Source organism: Schistocerca americana, chromosome 3 (genome assembly GCF_021461395.2).
Source record: "Schistocerca americana isolate TAMUIC-IGC-003095 chromosome 3, iqSchAmer2.1, whole genome shotgun sequence".
Lineage (NCBI taxonomy): Eukaryota > Metazoa > Arthropoda > Insecta > Orthoptera > Acrididae > Schistocerca > Schistocerca americana.
The window spans coordinates 563,438,499-563,456,198 of NC_060121.1; positions in this window are offsets into that span (position 1 = coordinate 563,438,499).

Sequence of the window (17,700 nt, forward strand, 5' to 3'; positions counted from 1 at the left end):
GATTGCGGTTTACCGTATCGCTAAATTGCTGTTCGCGTTCGTCGAGATCCAACGCCTATTAGCAGAATATGGAATCAGTGGGTTTTGGAGGGTAATACGGAACGCCGTCCTGGATCCCAACGGCCTCGTATCACTAGCAGTCGAGATGACAGGCATATTACCCGCATGGCTGTAACGGATCGCGATCCCTGAGTCAACAGATGGGGACGTTTGCAAGACAACAACCATCTGCACGAACAGTTCGATGACGTTTGCAGCAGCATGGACTATCAGCTCGAAGACCATGGCTGCGGTTACCCTTGACGCTGCATCACAGACAGGAGCGGCTGCGATGGTGTTTCAACGACAAACCTGGATCCACGAATCGCAAAACATCATTTTTTTCGGATGAATCCAGTTTCTGTTTACAGCATCATGATGGTCGCATCCGTGTTTGACGACATCGCGGTGAACGCACATTGGAAGCGTGCATTCGTCATCGCCATACTGGCGTTATCACCCGGTGTGATGGTATGGGGTGCCATTGGTTACACGTCTCCGTCACCTCTTGTTCGCACTGACGGCAATTTGAATAGTTGACGTTACATTTAGATGTGTTACGACCCGTGGTTCTACCCATCATTCGATCCCTGGGAAACCCTACATTCAGCAGGATAATGCACGACCGCATGTTGCAGGTCCTGTACGGGCCTTTCTGGATACATAAAATGTTCGACTGCTGCCCTGGCCAGCACATTCTCCAGATCTCTCACCAATTGAAAATGTCTGGTCAATGGTGGCCGAGCAACTGGCTCGTCACAATACGCCATTCAGTACAGTTGATGAACTGTGGTATCGTGTTGAAGCTGCATGGGCAGCTGTACCTGTACACGCCATGCAAGATCTGTTTGACTCAATGCCCAGGCGTATCAAGGCCGTTATTAGGGCCAGAGGTGGTTGTTCTGGGTACTGATTTCTCAGGATCTATGCACCCAAGTTGCGTGAAAATGTAATCACATTTCAATTCTAGTATAATATATTTGTCCAATGAATACCTGTTTATCGTCTGCATTTCTTCTTGGAGTAGCAATTTTAATAGTCAGTAGTGTATCTTCTAATATTATTATTAATCCCGAAGTCGGAGGAATGCGAGAAGATCTGCTTACACACGACTGACCAGATGCACAAGAGAAAAAAAGACAACAAGCCCTTGCCTTGCTACCTCGCAAAACATGTGAAAGCTGAGCCTTCTTTCATTTATTGAGATACAAATTAAATCTTTGACATTTTTTAAAGGAGGTCTTACAATGTCCCTTTGAATGGCTATGAAGAAGTCCATGTAATGATGAGGAACCATTGATCATACTGATTTCGCCTTTTAGATCAGAGTTTGAATGTCTTACTTTAGCCCAAGACACTCTTTTCAATGCATAGTTTATGCGATGAGTGACACATTAGTTCTGGTTCGTATTGGAGACCTTAACACTTATCAGCTTTTGTCGCGTGACACAGCTTAGTGCAAAGCGTGGAGAGGTGTGATGTCAGTCTCGTGTCATCTGCCAGACGGCGGCCAGCCGTCCAGTGCGCATGCCTTGTTGCTGATTCCGCGTCTGCGAGGGAAGTGTTGTCTCGTTGCATGGGGGCTTAATTAAATATGATTGAAAATACTTTTTAAATTTTTCGTAACTGTAAGTCCTATTACGCTGTTTCGTAAACGGTTGGCCCTGACTAGTATTATTACGCTATCTGACTGCAAAGAACAACAACAAAGAATGAAATGAAAATTTTCATAAACACAGTTAATTAATTAAGTCCCAAGCAACTATAAAACCTACAAAACCAAAGCACAAATGTAATTGTTCTGTGTGTGGGAGTGTGACTCAACACCAAATTCGTCCACAAAAATACAGACAAAAATAAAAGATAATATTAATACCTAAATATCACATAATTAGTTAAAATTTTGGCTTTGCACTGACCTTTCAATAACCTAATATATATATAATACAGTAGGCAATACAAATTCTTTTCATACATGTGGCTTTACATAATAGTTTGCACAATACACAAAAAATCAGTTTATACAAATGTTTACATAAAATACTTTTAATTGTTCAAAAAAAAAAAAAAACAAATAGTTGATAATTCCAGCCCAGCAATGGTCAACAGGTGCAAACACCAACAAGTGACATCATTTCAGTAGAAGCAGTCCATCAGTTGCACCCAGCAATGTTGAGCAGGTGCAGACACCAACAAGTGACATCATTTCAGTAGAAGCAGTCCATCAGTTGCACCCAGCAATGTTGAGCAGGTGCAGACACCAACAAGTCACATTAGTTCAGTAGAAGCAGTCCATCAGTGGCACCCAGCAATGTTGAGTAGGTGCAGACACCGACAAGTGACATCATTTCCATAGAAGTAGCTTCATCTGTGCACCCAGCAATGTTGAGCAGGTGCAGACACCGGCAAGTGACATCATTTCCATACAAGTAGTCCATCAGTTGCACCTAGCAATGATGAGCAGGTCCAAAGAGCGGTCCATGATATTCACTATCACTAATCACACTGTTCATCAGCAGAAATTAATCATTCCTAAGCCTCACCAATCATGTAGAAAAAGTACAAATAACAGTCCATAATGTTCACTATCACTGATCACACAGTTCATCAGCAGAAATTAAACATTTCTAAGTGTCACACATCATGTTGAAATGTGCAGGTAACAGTTCATAATATTTACCATCACTAATCAGACAGTTCAGGCATGAACAATAGTTTGAATGCACATACAAATGCTTTTGCACTAAACATGCAAATCATAACAAACACACAAATTATGTCAGATCATTTTCATATTAACTATTACAAATACTCAAATATCAGTAAACCTATAATATTTATGGGTGTCAGTGCAAGCCACAACAAACAATAAAATAATATTTAGGAGATAGGTGGGTAGGATTAGGAAAGGAAAACACACAAAACACACTCACTCATCTTTCATCCACATTAAGTACTACTGTGTAATTGAATAGTGTTAACTGTGTAAATGCAATTCTGTCAAAATTTCATGTTCATCATGTGTATCAAGTAGTAGTGGCAGCAATGTATAACAGTCAATAATAGTTAAGTCAACGTCATAGTCATCATGTCAAGACCAATGTTTGCCAAGCCAGATCAGATGTACTGTTGCTGAACAACTGTCGGTGAGCCAAGATATGCAAATACTTCCTCTCTCCAAAAAAGTATATACTGCTTAGTGATTTAACAAAGTGTGTGTATAGACTATCTTCCTTCTACTTTAGTGTTCTAGTCTGCTATCTTCATCCTCCTTGTTCCATAAGACCAACAAAAAAAATATGCACCTCACTTACTTTACCTCTTATCCACCAAAACTCCAATAATCATCAACTTCACACAATCTCAATAATACCTCTTCAATACGTCGATACATATAAACCTTATTGCCAATATATGCTCCTCACTTACTTTACCTCTTATCCACCAAAACTCCAATAATCATCAACTTCACACAATCTCAATAATACCTCTTCAATGCGTCGATACATTATTACCAATATCATTTCACTTCCATAACAACTCTTTCCTCTAGTCAGTCTCCTCGAACAAGTACAGATAAAATCCTAATGCAAACTTCAGTTCATCATCCCATACAATCTGAAGACACATTGCCAACACACAACCTCTTTGTAATCCATCTGACCCAAATCTTCTGCTCATTATGAATTATAAACAAAGAAATGCATACATGACCTCTAACAGACTTACTTCGAATTACTCTCAGTAATTAAGTACGATTACGGAGTGTGAATAATCATAATATTTCACAGTGTGCACACCACTTCAAGAATTATGGCAAACAGAAGCAAACATGTGGAGTATTTCTTGTGTCAAGTGTCACTTCCTATTTCAATTGCTCACGAAAAATGCAGTGTAATAATTGTCAATGGTCTAAACCTATTTTTGGTATGTCATGTCGTTAGCCTCCTTCCTATTAGCATAAATTTATACAGCTTCCATAAAACGTCAGCTCATGTGACTTCAACGAAGTTCTTTGTACCAATGTCGTTCGTCGAATTATAGCAGTTCATTTCCTTATCTTAAAAATATAAGGCACTGAGCGTAAGCAAAACAAGCAATAGCGAGTAAATATACCAGTAGAGAACAGAATGTCAACAAGTGGATGCAGCACAATTCTTACAACGACGCTCTGCCAAGCGAACAATCTATAATTAACACCATACTGTGCCCTAAACTCTATGTTCGTACACTGTACAACAGCATTGCTATATACCAAATTAAAGAGTAGTTGTGACAACAAAACAGAAATGTGTAAATATGCAATCCATACGCATAGCAGCAAACATGTCATTAGCATCAAATCAGCATAAGCAAATAAATGTTCATATGTCATCTTAATAAGTAAACATGAAGGCGCAAGCAGATAAATCACAAAGTATAACTTATATACATATCAGCACAACTAATCAGGTGACAATTATAATTTAAATAAATAAGCACAGCAGGCACATAATTAAAAAAATATGACATCAGTGAAAAAGCAGTGCAGCCAAGCGATGCATAATATACACAAGTTACAACCCAGTTCATTAATAATCATTGTCAAAATCAGTTAACGTACGCAAGCACGTCGCTTCACAAGTAAATTCATAGAACATGAAATTAGCACAAAGTATGAATCACGTAATCGCGAGCAGCAAATTACGTCTAAAGTACGTACCTAAGTGGAAATATGTTACCTGAAAAATGAACTCAATTAATAATTACCCTTTTTAGTTTATTAGTTTCTTCTTCGAAATTACATTCTTCCTGAAAATTTCTCGATAGCAAGTCGTCTTAACGTCGGAGACACACAGAATTTACCTGAAGTTCTTAAATATTTTATAGAATCGTATCCTGAAAAATACTGAATGTTAATAACATATACATCAAGTCACTATAGCTTTATACTGAATTTAATCGGAGAAATTAAACTGTGTATTTGTTTACGGCTGTCAGTGCATTCGCACTGAGCGCTTGATCAGCTGTAGGCGCGTGACGTAGGAAGCAATTGTTCGCGTTCAACGACTGCCTTGTGCGGCGCGCAGACTTGACTGTTGCTTTGAGTATGTGCCGCCGCCAAAACACAGCGCGGTATCCTTGTACTCTCCGCATGTTTACATGTAGCTGTTAGTTTCTCACAAGTATGTCATTCTACAAAATTTTTTTAAAAAGTATATCATTCCACAAAAATTTTTACGTTAGATATATGATGTATTCCTTTAGAGCGTCGAGATTTAAGAGTTTCTACTTCGACAGTGTTATCATGAATAATTTTACGAATTCTATATGGACCGTTATAAAGCAGAAAAAATTTGCGACACAAGCCTTTTCCTTTGTGAGACAAACGGTGGGACTTAATTAACACCTTCTGACCAACTGACAATATTTTTGAACGACCAGGACGTTTAGCTGATCTCTCTCTTCTAGCAGCCGCAGATGCAATATTTCGTAGAGCCAGGTTGACAACTTCAGAATGCCGCAGTTTCCGTGAAGGCGGAAAAGGAACGATTTCAGATATGCGATTTGTCGGTGCTTTATTTTTTAATACCAGTATAGGCGGTAAAGAAGTTGAATCATTAGAGAGTTCATTCAGAATGTTTTGAAAAATATGAAGATACTGATCCCAAGATCTGTGATTCTGATGACAATAAAGACGACACAATTTATTGATTTCTTTCATCCATCTCTCTGAAGCGTTAGATTGAGGGTGAAAAAGTGAAATGAAGATTGGTTTAATTTTACGACGCTGTAGAGTACGAAGCCAAATTTTAGAACGAAACTGTGATCCATTATCTGATATAACCTTATCAACATGACCAACTTTTTTAAGAAAATGTTTGATGAAAGCGTTAGATACTGAACGAGCTGTTGCTTTGCGTAAAGGTGTAAAACACAAATTTTGACGTCAACTCCACTGCTATGAAAATGTACGCAAAACCATTAGTAGAACGAACCACTGGACCGAACAAATCGACTGCAGCCATCTCCATTAATTTCGCTGGAATGATAGGAAACAACGGTGCTCTGTGAGAAACTGTTGGCGGCTTAGCCTTTTGACATAATTTGCATCTGGCCAGAACAGATCGAATACGTTTTTCCATATTATTGAAATAACAATTTTCTCGTAATTTATGAAAGCATTTTCTGGGACCAAAGTGTGCATAACTAAAATGCGTATACCAAATCAATTTATTGACCCACTCATCAGGAATACAAACTAACCAAACGGAGTTGTCGACCGATTTTCGTTTAAAAAGAATGTCATTGCGGACTAAATAATGCTGTCTAATCGCCACGCTTTCCTTTCTCCTCCACTTCTCCTTAATGTCCTTCCAGATTGGATCCTTATTTTGCTCCTTAGCGATGTCCTGGAGCGAAGACGAAATAAAGTTCTCAAACGCAACACCTTGAATATACATCAAACAATAATTGTTTTCTTTGCAGTCCTCTTCAGCACTTTGTTTCAAACCCACAGGTGCACGTGATAAAGCATCAGCAACAATATTTGAAGAACCCTGTATGTAAACAATACTAAAATCAAATTCCTGTAGGTACAACGCCCATCGTGACAATCTGCCATGAGTCAATTTTGTTGACATAAGAAATTCCAGAGCTCGATGATCGGTGTAAACCTTAGTATGTCTGCCAAACAAAAATGTGCGAAATTTTGTGAAAGCCCAAACAACAGCCAAAGCTTCAAGTTCCGTAATCGAATAATTCTTTTCTGATTTAGAAAGAACACGACTTCCAAATGCAATAGTTTTCTGGACTACAACGCCGTCTTCTTCTATCTCTTGAAATAAGTGTGCCCGTCGCCAAACAAAATTCTTTAGATAAATCCGGATGTGAAAGAAGTGGAGCAGCAACTAAAGCATCACGAAGCTGTTCAAATTCTGACTGAGCTTCCTCATCCCAACACCAATTAGATTTCTTTCCAGATAGTTCACATAAACGAGGTGTGGCCAAATCGTCCAATTTAACAAAGCGTCGAAGAAAATTACAGACACCAAGGAAACTACGAACATCACGTTTCGTGGTAGGAACAGCATAGTTACGAATAGCGTCTAATTTTTCTGGATCAGGAAGAATACCTTCTGTAGAAATAACGTGAGCGAGAAATTTCACCTGAGAACGACCAAATTCAGATTTTTCTAGGTTCACAGTAATGCCAACTCTTGCAAAAATACGTAACAATGAATCCAAAATTTTGTTGTGCTCACTCCAAGAATGCTTAGCAATAAGAATATCGTCAACGTATGAAGTAATGTTGTCACGAAGATAAACAGGTAAAATTTCATTTAAACTAGGAATGAATGCTGCTGAAGGTACAATAAGTCCAAATGGTAATTTACGAAATCACTTTTAGGTACAATTAGTCATATCAGGTTATTGTTTACTTACTCACTAGATAGATTGATAGTCGAAGAGTTGTTTTGACAGATGCAAAGAATAGTAAAAGAGTAGGCAGCGGTGCAGAAAACTAAAAGAGAAATAGCACCACTACAGCTCGGGGCCCTATGCTCGCTACGGCACATATTCACTTAGAGTAGTGAATCCCCTGAGGACTTTAATAGCCGCACATAATTTCCAGTTTGTGACTTAGTGGCAAATTTGGCGGAAGTGCGTACATAAATTGATCTAACCATGCACATGGATGTATCTCATTCTTAGAATAACGGAAGATCTTAAATTTCCGGACAGTCAAAAAGTGTTTATAGTCAAAGTTTTAGCCTCGTGGCGACAAAGACCTACCGCGTCTGTCCCAGTCCGAATGTCGATTATTGTAAAGTTCGCGCGCCTGGCGCTCTCTTGTTGCATCCCGTAAATGAAACAAATTATTTTCTTCAAATCCCTCTGCTATCTGTGATTCTAAACTTCTTCTACTGTCTTTTCCTACAATTTCGCCTTCAATTTGTTTGACTTGCTTTTTTAATGCCTCAAATTCCCTTTTCACGCGTTCATTAAATTTTCCCTGATTCTCAACATGCTTATTTATGTTCTGATACTCTTCGGTTTCTGCAAATGGTAATGGAGCTGTATCATCCGAATCTCTGTCCCCATGTAAACTAAGATTTGTCAATTTGTCTGATATCTCCTCAATTCTTTCCGCTAAATCACCTACTTTTTCTTTCTGTTTATTTACGACTTCCGTAAGTGTCGCGACTCGGCTTTCAGTATTAACACATTTAGTAGTTAATTGTTCATACTGTTGTGTTAGGTTATTTAATCTGTCATTCGGTACGGATTCCTCGATTCTCTCAAATATTTCTTCCTGATCTTTTGCATGTTATAAATTTAACTCTGAAAATTTCTGTACTATCACGCGATCTCTTTCTTCCTGTTCTCTATCCTGTTCCCTTTGTCTAATCTCTACTGCAATTAATCTATTATTGTGAGAATTCAGAATCGGTTGTACTTCTTCTCTGATTTCTTTCTTTAATTCATCTTTCATATTTTTGAAACATGTCCCAATTCGTGAATCTAACCGTGTTTCCAAAGTTCCCATCTCTGTTTTAATTGTTCCTATCTCTGTTTTTAATTCAGATCCTAACTTTGTTTCCACTGTTCCCATATCAGTTTTAATTGTTCCCATCTCTGTTTCTAAACGTGTTGCCACTGTTTTTAATTCAGATCCCAAATTTAATATTGCACCCATCAACTGCTCCATATTTAATGGTTCAAAATTCTTTTCGCCCCGAACATTTCCCGCAAAACTAACTTCCTTCTGCATAGCCATAAAGCTATCTGTGTTCGATACTATTTCAGAATCTTCTATCGTTAATCTCGTATTCTGTGAATTTTCTGATTGAGAAAAATTTTGAAATGGTTCCGGACTATTTTCCCGACTTATTACATTGTTTTCCACTTCATTACCCATCATACTGTTTTCCTCTGTTGGCGAGTTCGCAATGTTAACAATTTCGTCATTCTCACTATCCATCATTTTTGCGTTTTTCATTGATCGCGTAATCATTTACAAAACATAAAAAAATTCGTCACTGAACGAAAATTACACACAATGACTCTTTATCTCCAACAATACCATTTACATGCAATGTCTCCCTCAAACACGATCAATCGAACAATTGAAATAATTGCACTAAATTGTCAAACCCGTAGACAAGACAAAAAAAAAAAAAAAAATTTGAAAAATACCATTAGAAGAATGCCAATTACCAAATCTACACATGCAATATAGGCTACAATTACTAAACTAGAAATTACTACAACAATACTACTGTCTACTATTTTTACAGTCAGAAGGATTCCAAGGGACGATCCGAAGCAGCGGTCGCCACGTGCATGGGGGCTTAATTAAATATGATTGAAAATACTTTTTAAATTTTTCGTAGCTGTAAGTCCTATTACGCTGTTTCGTAAGCGGTTGGCCCTGACTAGTATTATTACGCTATCTGACTGCAAAGAACAACAACAAAGAATGAAATGAAAATTTTCATACACACAGTTAATTAATTAAGTCCCCAGCAACTATAAAACCTACAAAACCAAAGCACAAATGTAATTGTTCTGTGTGTGGGAGTGTGACTCAACGTACACATCTGGCACGGTTCTTCTTCAACAAGACAAGAAATTTCAAATACCATTTGTACTGACGTGATAAAAGAAAATTGCAAATACTATAATTGCTCGAGGAAAGTAGAATTACACTCTAATACAAGAACACGCGCCAGATGCTTTGTTGACTGAACCTGTAATGACGCATTATTTAGGACACTAAAATAAAAACAAACTGAGTTAATTACCTCATTTATATTGATGAAAATCATTCTAATCCTTGCATTATATCTCAACCAGAACTCTCCAATATCACATCTCAGCAAGCACTGCCTAATAGCACATCTCAACAAACACTCTCTGCTACGACATCTCAGTACAGACTACCACGAGACCTCGACAGGCACTGACTACTATGAGCTCTCGACAAGCACTGTGGAGGCGGCTTAATAATACTCTTTGGCGCAATCTCTGGCGCAGTGGCTCAGTGTAGCCACCTTTCATCGTGTATTTGTGTACCTGCTGTTCATGCGCTCACGTGTAGTGGTTCCACATTCCAGGAGTACGTGAATGCTTCAAATGGCTCTGAGCAGTATGGAACTTAACATCTGAGGTTATCAGTCCCCTAGAACTTAGAACTACTTCAACCTAACGAACCTAAGGACATTACACACATCCATGCCCGAGGCAGGATTCGAATCTGCGACCATAGTGGTCGCGCGGTTCCAGACTGTAGTTTCCAGAACCGCTCGGCCACTCCGGCCGGCCATCCGCTTTCATTTTACATTCAGAAACTCTAGATCAGTTTCTTACACACTGAATTACCTGGAAATGATTCTTCAAAATGAGGTTTCCTATCATGCGTTCACTGCTTTTACAGATAAACTAAACTAAACTAAACTCCGCCCGAATAGGCCATGAAGGCCCAACAGTACCGACCGGCCGCAGTGTCATCCTCAGCCCATAGACGTCACTGGACGCGGATATATAGGGGCATGTGGTCAACATACCGCTCTCCCGGCCAGATGTCAGTTTACGAGACCGGTTTTTATAGACAGGTCAGAGAAAATCGCTGAGATGCAAATCTACACTCCTGGAAATGGAAAAAAGAACACATTGACACCGGTGTGTCAGACCCACCATACTTGCTCCGGACACTGCGAGAGGGCTGTACAAGCAATGATCACACGCACGGCACAGCGGACACACCAGGAACCGCGGTGTTGGCCGTCGAATGGCGCTAGCTGCGCAGCATTTGTGCACCGCCGCCGTCAGTGTCAGCCAGTTTGCCGTGGCATACGGAGCTCCATCGCAGTCTTTAACACTGGTAGCATGCCGCGACAGCGTGGACGTGAACCGTATGTGCAGTTGACGGACTTTGAGCGATGGTGTATAGTGGGCATGCGGGAGGCCGGGTGGACGTACCGCCGAATTGCTCAACACGTGGGGCGTGAGGTCTCCACAGTACATCGATGTTGTCGCCAGTGGTCGGCGGAAGGTGCACGTGCCCGTCGACCTGGGACCGGACCGCAGCGACGCACGGATGCACGCCAAGACCGTAGGATCCTACGCAGTGCCGTAGGGGACCGCACCGCCACTTCCCAGCAAATTAGGGACACTGTTGCTCCTGGGGTATCGGCGAGGACCATTCGCAACCGTCTCCATGAAGCTGGGCTACGGTCCCGCACACCGTTAGGCCGTCTTCCGCTCACGCCCCAACATCGTGCAGCCCGCCTCCAGTGGTGTCGCGACAGGCGTGAATGGAGGGACGAATGGAGACGTGTCGTCTTCAGCGATGAGAGTCGCTTCTGCCTTGGTGCCAATGATGGTCGTATGCGTGTTTGGCGCCGTGCAGGTGAGCGCCACAATCAGGACTGCATACGACCGAGGCACACAGGGCCAACACCCGGCATCATGGTGTGGGGAGCGATCTCCTACACTGGCCGTACACCACTGGTGATCGTCGAGGGGACACTGAATAGTGCACGGTACATCCAAACCGTCATCGAACCCATCGTTCTACCATTCCTAGACCGGCAAGGGAACTTGCTGTTCCAACAGGACAATGCACGTCCGCATGTATCCCGTGCCACCCAACGTGCTCTAGAAGGTGTAAGTCAACTACCCTGGCCAGCAAGATCTCCAGATCTGTCTCCCATTGAGCATGTTTGGGACTGGATGAAGCGTCGTCTCACGCGGTCTGCACGTCCAGCACGAACGCTGGTCCAACTGAGGCGCCAGGTGGAAATGGCATGGCAAGCCGTTCCACAGGACTACATCCAGCATCTCTACGATCGTCTCCATGGGAGAGTAGCAGCCTGCATTGCTGCGAAAGGTGGATATACACTGTACTAGTGCCGACATTGTGCATGCACTGTTGCCTGTGTCTATGTGCCTGTGGTTCTGTCAGTGTGATCATGTGATGTATCTGACCCCAGGAATGTGTCAATAAAGTTTCCCCTTCCTGGGACAATGAATTCACGGTGTTCTTATTTCAATTTCCAGGAGTGTATTTAAGAACTATGAGTGCTTGCACGTACATCATCCTATACGAAAGCGACGAAGAAGAGAATACTAAAATAGTTCAACTAAAATCGTAAAATAAAATCATTACATATCAACAGTAAACTGTAATTTTATTGTTTAATATTATGTTGCTGTGAGTGTACTACTGCTGCTGCTAGCGCAGTCTGAATCAAGCACGGCGTGCGCAAGTGTTTTTGTTCTCGTACTAGTGTGATGTGCAGTTCAAAGTGTAACATATCGGTAGTGTTATTCCACTTGTGAAACAGCAGTGCCTTACGCTTTACGGTTTTATCTTTATTGTTCCTTCTCGAACCAGACAGATTATTTTCTCAAATTGTTATCAGTGTTAAATACTAAAATAAATGTTACCTATAGCATACGCTGTATTAGCATACACCGTATCCTTGTTTCATTGTGAAATGCATCTGTGGATACCCAGTCAAAACCTGAACACAGACCACCGCGAAAACAGGAAGCCTGTTAAACTTATCCATTATGTGTTTTCTTACATAATTAATAACGTCATAAACAACTGCATTTTACTCCTTCATTAAAGCTGACGTTTTTGCTTAAAATGTCATATATATATAAAAAAAAAGAAAGAGAAATAGTGAACTGTCCAAGCTCGAGATGTGATGCATCGAGGACACTTCTGTAGCTACGGCGTCGTAGTTACGTTGTCAAGGTGTAGGAGTGGGAAGAGGAAGATCCGTGTTCAAATCTCGCTCATGCCACAATTTTCCTCACAAAATTATAAACTTTCCGTCTGGTCGTTGACGTGTTGGTGGGTTGATTGATCTGGGGGAGGGGACCAAACAGTGACGTCATCGGTCCCATCGGATTAGAGAAGGAAGTCGGCCATACCCTTTAAAATGAACCATCCCGGCCACGTGCCTAAAGCGATTTAGTCGTTGGCGTGTCCTCCCTCTTCTGTAGTCTTCGCAACTGTCGTACTGTACATTTGTTACAGAATATGTTATGTGGTGAGAATGTTACCGTCGCAAGCAAATGCGATGAACAGTGGAAGTGGGCGAGATGCCACAGAACTGAAAATAACAAAAGAGCGGGTTGAACTATGTAACAACACAGGAATTCAAAAGTCAGAACTTCAAAAACGGAACGCTGGAATCATAACGTGTGGTACTTGTGTAGAACAAATAGGAGGTACGTACTTCTGGAGGTCACCTTCTCACACCTCGCTGTTGCAAACGGACGTTACATAACGACGCAGACACAAATATGAATACAGCGAACAGACAGGTCAATAAAGCGAACAGACAGGTCAATAAAGCGAACAGACAGGTCAATAACAGGACGGACAGTTTCAAATTTTTTGAAGAAAAAATTCTGGGAACGATCGAGATTTGGACATGAACCTCTCCATTCGCAGACCAACACCGTAATCACAGAACCACGACTTCGTTGCTACTCAAGTATTCTCGATGCCGAACATTTTGAATTTAGACCTTCACTGTTTCTATTTTGAGTCCTTTTTTACAGTTCAATACCCATCTTCTTAGGTTTCAAGCTTGATCTGTGTTCAATTTTTGATGGTTATCCACTGGGCCATGTTGCGAATAAATCTGAGGGAGGATTCGATGGGGAATTTCCCTTGTCAGAGTATTCATTGCGTCTATGGTGTTCGAAGATTGCCCTGAAGCATATTTCTGTAGATGTATTTACCTTTAGACTGTGCTGTTCTCTAATTCTTATACGGAGAAATTTCTTGAGATCCTTACGTGGATACAACCCTTGAATTTTGTTGTTTCTAGTGTTTGACAATAAGTAGCAATCTGGTTGAGGTATGAAAGTAATAGCACATGGTCCTTCGTATAGTAATGTCCATTTGGTGTTTCATCGCTTAAGCTGTGATGATTTTGGTTGAATTTTAAACAGAACGCCATTTCCTATGGCTTACTTCCGCACATTTTTCAGATTTTTATCATATCGTAGCTTCTGTGTTCAGTTAGTCCTTGAGGTAATCGGGGCAGTATGTCAGATAGAATATACTGTTTATCTGAAATATGGATTATTTCAAAAAAGTATTCTTGTAAAAATGACGCCCAACGTGCTAAACGTCGGTGTAAAAGTTGGAATGGCACTAAGAAACTTAGACCTTTATGTTCTTACCAAATAAGAAATAATTAAATTTCTTAAACGAACTTCCAGCTTGTAATATCTCTTTATATTCTACTAATTATCCCTGCTCAATTCTATGAGTGAATTACGTTTCCTACTTGACCATCTATATACTCGCAGAATCCATGTGCAAAGTAGTACAGTACTATTACTGTTCCATGAGCGCATAATTACTCTTTGTGATATTCTCTCTGGTGTGTTGCATAGAGTAGAAATATTTCTGGAGCGAGCATTCAGAAGCGCGGAATTGATTCTGTGTTGTCAACATACGTTGCCACAATGGTCACGTGATCTCGGGACGCCGTAGATTTGTCCGACATTTGTTCTATAAGTTTTGAATGTTGTCATATCGCTAGTAAAGACAGATTCCCTTCGTTAAGTGCTGTGGATTAGGTATAAACGTTTTGGAGGCACCATAGCAGTTTACGTCTGATATTTGAAATAAATTGGGCTCTTAGCTTTGAAGAGCAAAATGAACGAACATGGCGTCACAGAAGCTTCACGTCAGCATGTATTTACAATGTCTTTCATGTCACATCTCGTCAAGTCGCTCAACACAGTACTGAACAGTGAAATTGGGGTTTTGAGTCACGGTCCCTAATATGCATAAAATGTTAGAGTATAGTATCAGAACTGAGGAGCTAACAACGACAAAATTTGTCAATGGCCGAAGAAAACTTTATAACCTATGTTCTTGATCAATTATGTTTGGTAAATTACTGAGAAGTGAGACAACGTTTCAAATCATCGACAATTACTCGCTAGGGAGAGTATGTACATTCATACACATCAAAGAAAGCTTCAAACGAATTAATGAAGCCTGTTAAACTTATCCATTATGTGTTTTCTTACATAATTAATAACGTCATAAACAACTGCATTTTACTCCTTCATTAAAGCTGACGTTTTTGCTTAAAATGTCATATGGTGGAATTTGCTTCGTCTACTTATGTGGGCATCAGCGCCGTTGTGTTATCGTAAAACCTAAATAACTTTTCGCCTTCAGATATACGACCTCGGTAGTGTAAGAAAGTGGAAAAAATATCCCAGTCGTCATGGAACATCTCCAATTTGACACTAAAACAAAGCGCTATTATAAAATAAATATTACGAAGATACAACAGTACAAAATCCACTATTATAAGTAGAATGAGCGCGGCGAAAATAGGTTAACTTAAGATGTTAACAGACTGGTACCGTTAAAATTTTCTTCCCGAGAAACCTTGACGTACCGTGAAATGACGTGACGTTCCGTTGACGACCTGTGCGAATGCCTCCATTCGAAAGGTATTGTAGAATGTTTCGGTGTTATGTGACGAGACGTGACGTTACCTGATGGCGGACGCGAACTGGCGCTAAACAATCGACATCGTCCCTAGATCACGTGACAATTCCAGTTTAATGTTGACAACATGCGCCGGACGCAATGCTCACTCCAAAGATATTTTTACTCTATGGTGTGTTGAGGGGACTTCTAGGATCTTCTCCGTGCCGAATAGCCACATTGAATAATTGTTATTTTGTTATCGAGATTACTGGAAGAAAGAGATTGAAAATATATTGTATCCTACTCAAGAAAATATGTACTGGGCATTTACATCAAAGGTGTGTAAGGAATTTCATTATATATGTATTCTCTAATTGGAAATTTGCACGGAGGTGTCGTTTCGTTGTAATCAGAAGGGAACTTCCGATGAATTGGAAACGAACCTGCAATTATTAGATCCAAGAGCTGCATTATTTCATCGGAGAATTAAATTCTATCAAAGCAAACTTTCCGCTTGATCTGAGGTTTCCCGACTGACTACGCAACGCAAGAAAACCAAGACATTTTATTTACAGAGGATTGCAGATCGCTTTGACTCATCGAGACTGCGGACAAGGAGAGTCATCATCCGATTCTGGTTAAACAAGTAAAGCTTAATTATAACTTTCTTAAACGACTGTGATGACTGTGCTATGGCTGCTTATGAATGAGATCATTAGTAAAATACTAATAACTAACTTTGCTCCTCACCAGCAACCAGTATAAACACAATATTAATTAAAATTATGTTGGCACCAGTGTGACAGGACCCTCTTGGATTGTTCTATAATACATGTATTTCCTGTTTCATGATAAACTACAAGAACGAGCTAGAACTAAGCTGCAGAGATATCCTGTGCTGACAGTAAAAGTAGCCGGCAGGAAAGGTTTCACGTGCTAAACAAGAATTGCACTCCAAATAAAGGCCAGAACAAGCCAATTTTTAATTTTGTAGTTAAAATTGAATTTGAAGTATCTTGGAAAGAAGTTTTTCAAAAATAGTTCAAATGGCTCTGAGCACTATGAGACTTAACATCCATGGTCATCAGTCCCCTAGAACTTAGAACTACTTAAACCTAACTAACCTAAGGAGATCACACACATCCATGCCCGAGGCAGGATTCGAACTTGCGACTGTAGCGGTCACGCTGTTCCAGACTGAAGCGCCTAGAACCGCACGGCCACACAGGCCGGCAGAAGTTTTTCAGAGAGTAGTTATCTTGTAGAATTTTAATGGTGTGTGATTATTATTTCATGTGTGAGCATTTAACTTGACTACCTCACTGAATTAATCTGAACGTTAAACTTGGTTACGACATTAATTTTGAAACAATATTCAGTGATTTGTAAACTGTGATAAATAATTATTTCATGGTATTAGACTGAAGCGCCTAGAACCGCACGGCCACACAGGCCGGCAGAAGTTTTTCAGAGAGTAGTTATCTTGTAGAATTTTAATGGTGTGTGATTATTATTTCATGTGTGAGCATTTAACTTGACTACCTCACTGAATTAATCTGAACGTTAAACTTGGTTACGACATTAATTTTGAAACAATATTCAGTGATTTGTAAACTGTGATAAATAATTATTTCATGGTATTAACTAGAGCTGCATATAAAATGTCCATGCGTCAGCAACAAGACGTGCAACAGCCTTCAGCTGTTTGCGCCGGAGCAGAGGCTATAGAGAGCAATTCTGAGACGGTTGTGGATAGCGGTAGCAATATAGAATCCCCGCTGGTTCAGACAATGTTCGTACGACACCAGATCAAAATGTTGTTGATCCGTTAACTGTGATTATGCAGCAGCGATCCCTCTCAGCAGAAGGACAAGCCGAAGTCAAACGAGAATTATCAGCAGTTCAGTCTGACCTGCATAGTAAGTTAAGTGAAAATCAAACCGAATTACAGAATCAATTACGAGAAAGCTTTAATGAACTAGATCACAGGTTAAATACCAAGACACAGGAAATAAAAGAACAGGCAGAAAGGACCGAACAAAATCTCACTGCTCAAATTGAGCAGGTCCGTCAGCAATGTCAAGAAACTGCCAGTAAATTAAATGCGGAACTAACCGAATATGTGTCTGTCAAGACAGACACGATACAAATACAAGTTGAAATTGTTCCTCAATTAATACAAGCACAAG